Consider the following 5,985-nt stretch of genomic DNA (forward strand, 5'->3'; position numbering starts at 1 on the left):
TATTTTTTAATGTAGACATTTTCTTTTTTTTTTAATTTCTATTTATTTCAACTTTTTTTTTTTTATTGAATGGTAACTATGTACATTAATGCACCTCTGGGGTACAGTGTGGGGTTTTCACATGCAATCCGAAATACTTCCATCAAACTGGTCAACACAGCCTTCATGTCATTTTCTCAGTTATTGTTTTAAAACGTTCACATTCTACTCTTAGAAAGATTCACTTGTACCCCTGTAAGATAAACCTCAGAAGTGATCCCTCCAATCCCCCTCCCTCCACCGATTCCCCCCTCCCTTCTCCCTCCCCTCTCCCCATATTCTTAGGCTAATGTAGACATTTTCATATACAACATCAGTGAAACTGATCTCCTCCCTTCCCATGATGAAGATGTAATCCTATCTTAGAAAAACATTCAAGTAACACCCTGGACATTTTCATGTTACTATCTTTCTTAGTACCTGGGGATTGGCTTTGGCTAGATTTTCTATTTTGACTCATGCTTCTTCTTGTTCTTTCATTTTTAGCTTCTCTTTCAGTTTCTCTGCTTTAAACTGTTGAGTGCAGACATCACATAGTTTTTGGCTCATCTCCATGAAGAGTTTCAAGGCGTTGTATATCAACCCATGTATTGTCTTGTTCCAGTGGGTCTTCCAGTTTTGGTACAAGGATGGGAACATGATGGGCAGAATCTTAGCTGTGTTGTCACTGATTAAGCTCATGATGTACTTATTATTCTATTAATACAGTGCCCCCGTGACCACCTGGAAATGTGGGCTAGACACACTTGGCTAACTGCCAGAAAAGAGGCTCCATGACCTTCACAAATTCTTTTTTTTTTTTTTTTTGAGACAGAGCCTCAAGCTGTCCCCCTGGGTAGAGTGCTGTGACATCATAGCTCACAGCAACCTCCAACTCCTGGGTTCAAGCAAGTCTCCTACCTCTGCTTCCCAAGTAGGTGGGACCACAGGCGCCTGCCACTATGCCCAGCCATTTTTTGGTTGCAGCCATCATTGTTGTTTGGCAGGCCCAGGCTGGATTCGAACCCGCCACCTTAGGTGTATGTGGCTGGTGCCTTAGCCGCTTGAGCCACAGGTGCTGAGCCAACCTTCACAAATTCTAATGGCTTAATTACACCTAAAATCTCTTCTAATTCACTTAACAAACTTTACTTCTTTTAGACTGTGAGTCTTTGGCCAGTATTTGAGAAGTGCCATTTGGTTCAGTGAGGGTGCTGTCCTTTTCTAAAAACTGCACTACACAGTATGCCAATTGGAGATGATAGACACTCAGAGATTTCACTTTGTGCAAAGGTGGGTAGTAATACCTTCAACAAGAAAATCTAGTGCTATTCTTTTAGTGGTAAGGCAAATCCATTACTTATACTTCCCAATAGTTCCAATAATTCTGCTATGCTATTGTGATGTTCTGTTCCATAAATTAACCTATAAAACATATTATTATCTGTTTTCTGATATAAACTCTCAAGCCTAAGAATTCCCATAGATTCTGTGAAGGGCAGTTTTAAGAAAATCTCTCACCTGAGGATCTCCACTGTCAAAGAACTCTAAAAGCTGCAATACAAACTTCTGATCAATATATTTCTTTGCTGTATTAGGTTGGAAATCTGGAGACTCTAAACATCTTAAGAAAAATTCATAAACCAGCTATAGATGAGGCCAGACTGCTTCTATTGTTGGTTGTCTTCCTCTGGGTCAAATTCTGCTCCTGTAGGATTGGAGGAAGGTGGTAATGTTCGAAATATGTTGACTATAAACATATGGACTACTTCTGGGTAAATAGGCTCTGTGAGCACATTCCAATTTTGGTTGATAAATTCTACCATTTCACTTAAAGCAGCTCGTTTTACTTCCTTCCACTTTAAGTCACTTAGTGGACTGGAAACAAAGTCAAAGAGGACACAACACTTACGTAGTTTCTGGATAAAAATCTTCTCTTGATCAGCAGGAGGAAAGTCTTCTCTATTACTGCTTGCGCTAAACCTTGAAGAATTTTGCCATTTGTCTTTCTTCACCATGTACTGAAAGATTGGTACTTTAATTTTAGAAGGACTGTAGATGGGACGCAACAAGGCAGTTTTTCTTGCTAGAAATTTGCTCTGGTTCTACTGTGTCTTGCTGTCCTTCTTTTGAACTTTTCCCTGCTTTAGGTGTTTCTTTCTCCTTGTTTTTATTTGGCAAGGCTAATGCCAACCACTGCCCCTGCCACCACCTCCCCCCACCCCATCCTCCAGCAACAGCAACAGCTGAGCACAACCCCCGCCCAGGCCCCTGCCCCACCCACTCCACTTCGCAGCCTCAGTCTCTGCCACAGCCTGGGACTGGCACATTTACTTTATCTATTCATTTGTCAATGGACATCTGAGTTGCTTCTAACTCTTAGCTAATAATGCTAAAATGAACATCAGGGTATAAATACCTCTTTGAGATCAAGCTTTTAATTTGGATGTACTCCCAGAATAGGGTGACCAGATTTTAACATCTGTAAGGTGGGACAACATGGCGCAGGGGCGGAGCGGGGGCACGGGGCAGGGGACAGGGCAGGCAGGGCCTGACAACAATGCAAACTTTGATAAGCAATTCTCGATAATCAGTTCCCAGCAATTATTTATTACAGTTTAACATTATAAAATTAACAAAAATAATATACAACTCATATTCTTGAAATAGCCATATGGCGGCCAAAAACCATACATTCCCTTCTTGTTCTCCTGCCCATTTGTACATTCTTTCCAAAAATCAGGACTTTTTAAAAACGCCGCGGGACGCGGGACAAATTGTTGAAAAGCAGGACTGTCCCGCCAAAATCAGACGTCTGGTCACCCTATCCCAGAAATACCTTACTGGATCATAAGGTACTACTGTTTTTAATTTTTTGAGGAACCTCCACACTGTTTTCCAAAGCAGCCGCCACATTTTATATTACCACCAGTACTGCAAAAGAGAACAAATTTTGCTACATCCTCACCAACACTTGCCATTATGTGTGTGTGTGTGTGTGTTTTTAAACAGTGGCCATCTTAGTTGAGGTGATAGTTCATTGTGGTTTTGATTTGGATTTTCTAATGATTAGAGATGTTTGAAAGTCTTTTCACATGCTTAAATATTTCTTTGGAGAAATGTCTATTTATGTCCTGCAATGACTTGGATGTGGTTTGTCCCAGGAAAAAAAACGCATGTTGAAATTCGATACTCAACATGGCAGGGGTGGGAGGTTGGCTTAGGGGGAGGTATTTGGATCATGGTAACAGAGTCTTCATGAATAAATTAATGCCATCTCTTGGGGTAAGTGAGTTTTTGCTCTCCTGGGAATTCCCATGTGGTCACTACCAGAGTGTAGATATGAGTATGTGAATAGAAGCAGGGACAGTAAAGGCCATTCTGTTGAGGTCTCAGATGAAAATGAAAAGAATTTGCCAGGAACTGGAGGAAAGTCCATCTTTGTTACACCACAGCAAAGACTTGGCCCTGGGACTTGTGGAAGGCTGAATTTAAGACTGATGGAACAGCAGATCTGGCAGAAGAAATTTTTAAGCAGCAAAGCACTCAGGCTGCTATGTGGTTATTGTGATTACTTATTGTGAGATTCTAGAGAAAAAGAAAACAGAGTAGAAGGATTTGGAAAAATTTCAACATGGCTATGTGGTAGAGAATAAAAAAGCATTTTTAGGAGAGGAATTTAAAAATGTGGCTAAAAGACCCCCTTCCTTCCTTCTTTCCTTCCTTCCTTCCTGTTGCCCTGGGTAGAGTGCTGTGGCTTCATAGCTCACAGCAACCTCAAACTCTTGAGCTCAAGAGATCTTTTTGCCTCAGCCTCATGAGTAGCTGGGATTATGGGTGCCTGGCACAATGCCCAGCTATTTTTAGAAATGAAGTTCTCACTCTGGCTCATGCTGGTCTGGAACCTATGAACTCAGGCAATCCACCTGCCTCAGCCTACCAAAGTGCTAAGATTACAGGCGTAAGCCACAGAGAGACCCTTTTCTAAAAAGATTAGGATGGCTAAAAATACAGGCAGGTGCTAATAGAACAATGGGGAAAAGGCTTCAAAGGTATGTCAAAGATCTTTGCTGTCACTTCTCCCATTTCAGCCTCTAATCCCTGGGAGAATGAAACGATTTCTGGAGACAGGAGTAGTTTCCTACACCTTTGCTCATTTTAAATTTACAGGTATTTTGCTCATTTTTTATTTTAAAGATATTTGTTTATTTTACCTGCAATGTATAGACATTCTTTTTGTGTTGCTCAAGAAATATTTTACTAAGCTAATGTCAAAAAGACATTCTCCATGGTTTCTTCCCTAAGTTTAAAAAATTTAGCTCTTACATTTAGGGTTCCCAATCTATTTTAAATTAATTTCTGTGTATGATATGAAGAACATTTTTAAGTAAATTTATTTCAGTTTAATGTGAGGCTACAAATAACCAGGTCAAAAAAATTGAGTTCGTTAAATACAGTCTTTCTTGTGGTTATGTCCCACACAAAAAAGGTGTGCCAAACACCTCCATTCTATGCCCATTCAGTGAGAGCACTCCACCCTCCTCCCCTCACTTGTCACCCCTCCTCCCACTTGAATTAAAATGAATTTTTCTCCTCTGCATGTATCAGATCATCTACTGGCTTCATATTAGTATTGAGTATATTGGATATTTGCTTTTCCATTCTTCTGGTACTTTACTAAGAAGAATGTGTTTCAACTCTATCAAGGATATTACAAAAGATGTGAAGTTACATCTTATTTATGGCTAAACAGTATATCATGGTGTGCATATACCACAATTTGTTAATCCATTCCTGAGTTGATGGGCAATTAGGTTGTTTCCATGTCTTGGCTATTATAAATTGAGCTGCTATGAACAACCTAATGCAAATGTCTTTTAATAAAATGATTTTTTCTCTTCTGGGTAGATGGGCTAGTAGTGGGATTACAGGGTCAAATGGGAGGTCTAATTTGAGATCTTTGAGGATTAGCCATACTTCTTTCCAAAGAGGCTATATTAGTTCGAAGTCCCACCAACACTGTAAAAGTGTTCCCCTCTGTCAACATCTACACCAGCATTTGCAGCTTTGGGACTTTGTGAGGTGGGCTAATACGGTGATTTTGATGTGTATTTCTCTGATCATAAGGGACAATGAGCATTTTTACATATGTTTGTTAGCCATTTATCTGTCTTTCTTAGGGAAGGTTCTATTCATGTCTCTTGCCCAGTGATTTATGAAGAAGTTAGCTTTCTTTTGTTGATTTGAGTTCTCTGTAGATCCTCGTTATCAAAAATATCTTTTCCCATTCTGAAGGTTGTGTAATTGTTTTGGTTGTTCTTTCCTTAGCTATATAGCAGCTTTTCAGTTTAATTAAGTCCCATTTGTTTATTTTTGTCATTGTTGCAATTGCCATGGAAGTCTTGTTCATAAAATCTTTCCCTAGGCTGATATCTTCTTGTTTTTCCCACACTTTCTTCAAGGATTTTTACTGTTTCATGTCTTAGATTTAAATCTTTTAACCATCTGCAATCAATTTTAGTGAGTGGCGAAAGGTGTGGATCCAGTTTCAGTCTTTTACATGTGGATATCCAGTTCTCCCAGCACCATTTATTGAATAGGGATTCTTTTCCCCAGTGTGTGCCTTGTTCAGTTTATTTATCAAAGAGCAGGTGGCTGTAAGGTGTTAGTTTTATCTCCTGGTTTTCTATTCAGTTCCAAATGTCTATGTCTCTATTTTTCTGCCAACACCATGCTGTTTTGATTACTGTGGACTTGTAATGTAACCTGAAGTCTGATAGGGTGAAACCTCCACTTTGTTTTCATTACTAAGAATAACCTTGGCTACATGGGCTTTTCCTGGTTCCATACCAAACGAAGTACCATTTTTTCTAGTTCTTCAAAGTATGATGTTGGTATTTTAGTGGGGATTGCACTGAATCTGTAGATTGCTTTGGGAAATACAGACATTTTAACAGTGTTGGTTCT

The 5,985-nt window shown here is 39.6% G+C and overlaps 1 pseudogene; it reads right to left on the reverse strand.

The window, feature by feature from the left end:
• Nucleotides 1-435: 435 nt before the first annotated feature.
• On the reverse strand, nucleotides 436-2,193 carry LOC111721744 (annotated as a pseudogene).
• Nucleotides 2,194-5,985: the final 3,792 nt, after the last annotated feature.

This window comes from Otolemur garnettii, unplaced genomic scaffold (genome assembly GCF_000181295.1).
Source record: "Otolemur garnettii isolate 467f Iridium unplaced genomic scaffold, OtoGar3 scaffold00018, whole genome shotgun sequence".
In the NCBI taxonomy this organism is placed as follows: Eukaryota; Metazoa; Chordata; class Mammalia; order Primates; family Galagidae; genus Otolemur; species Otolemur garnettii.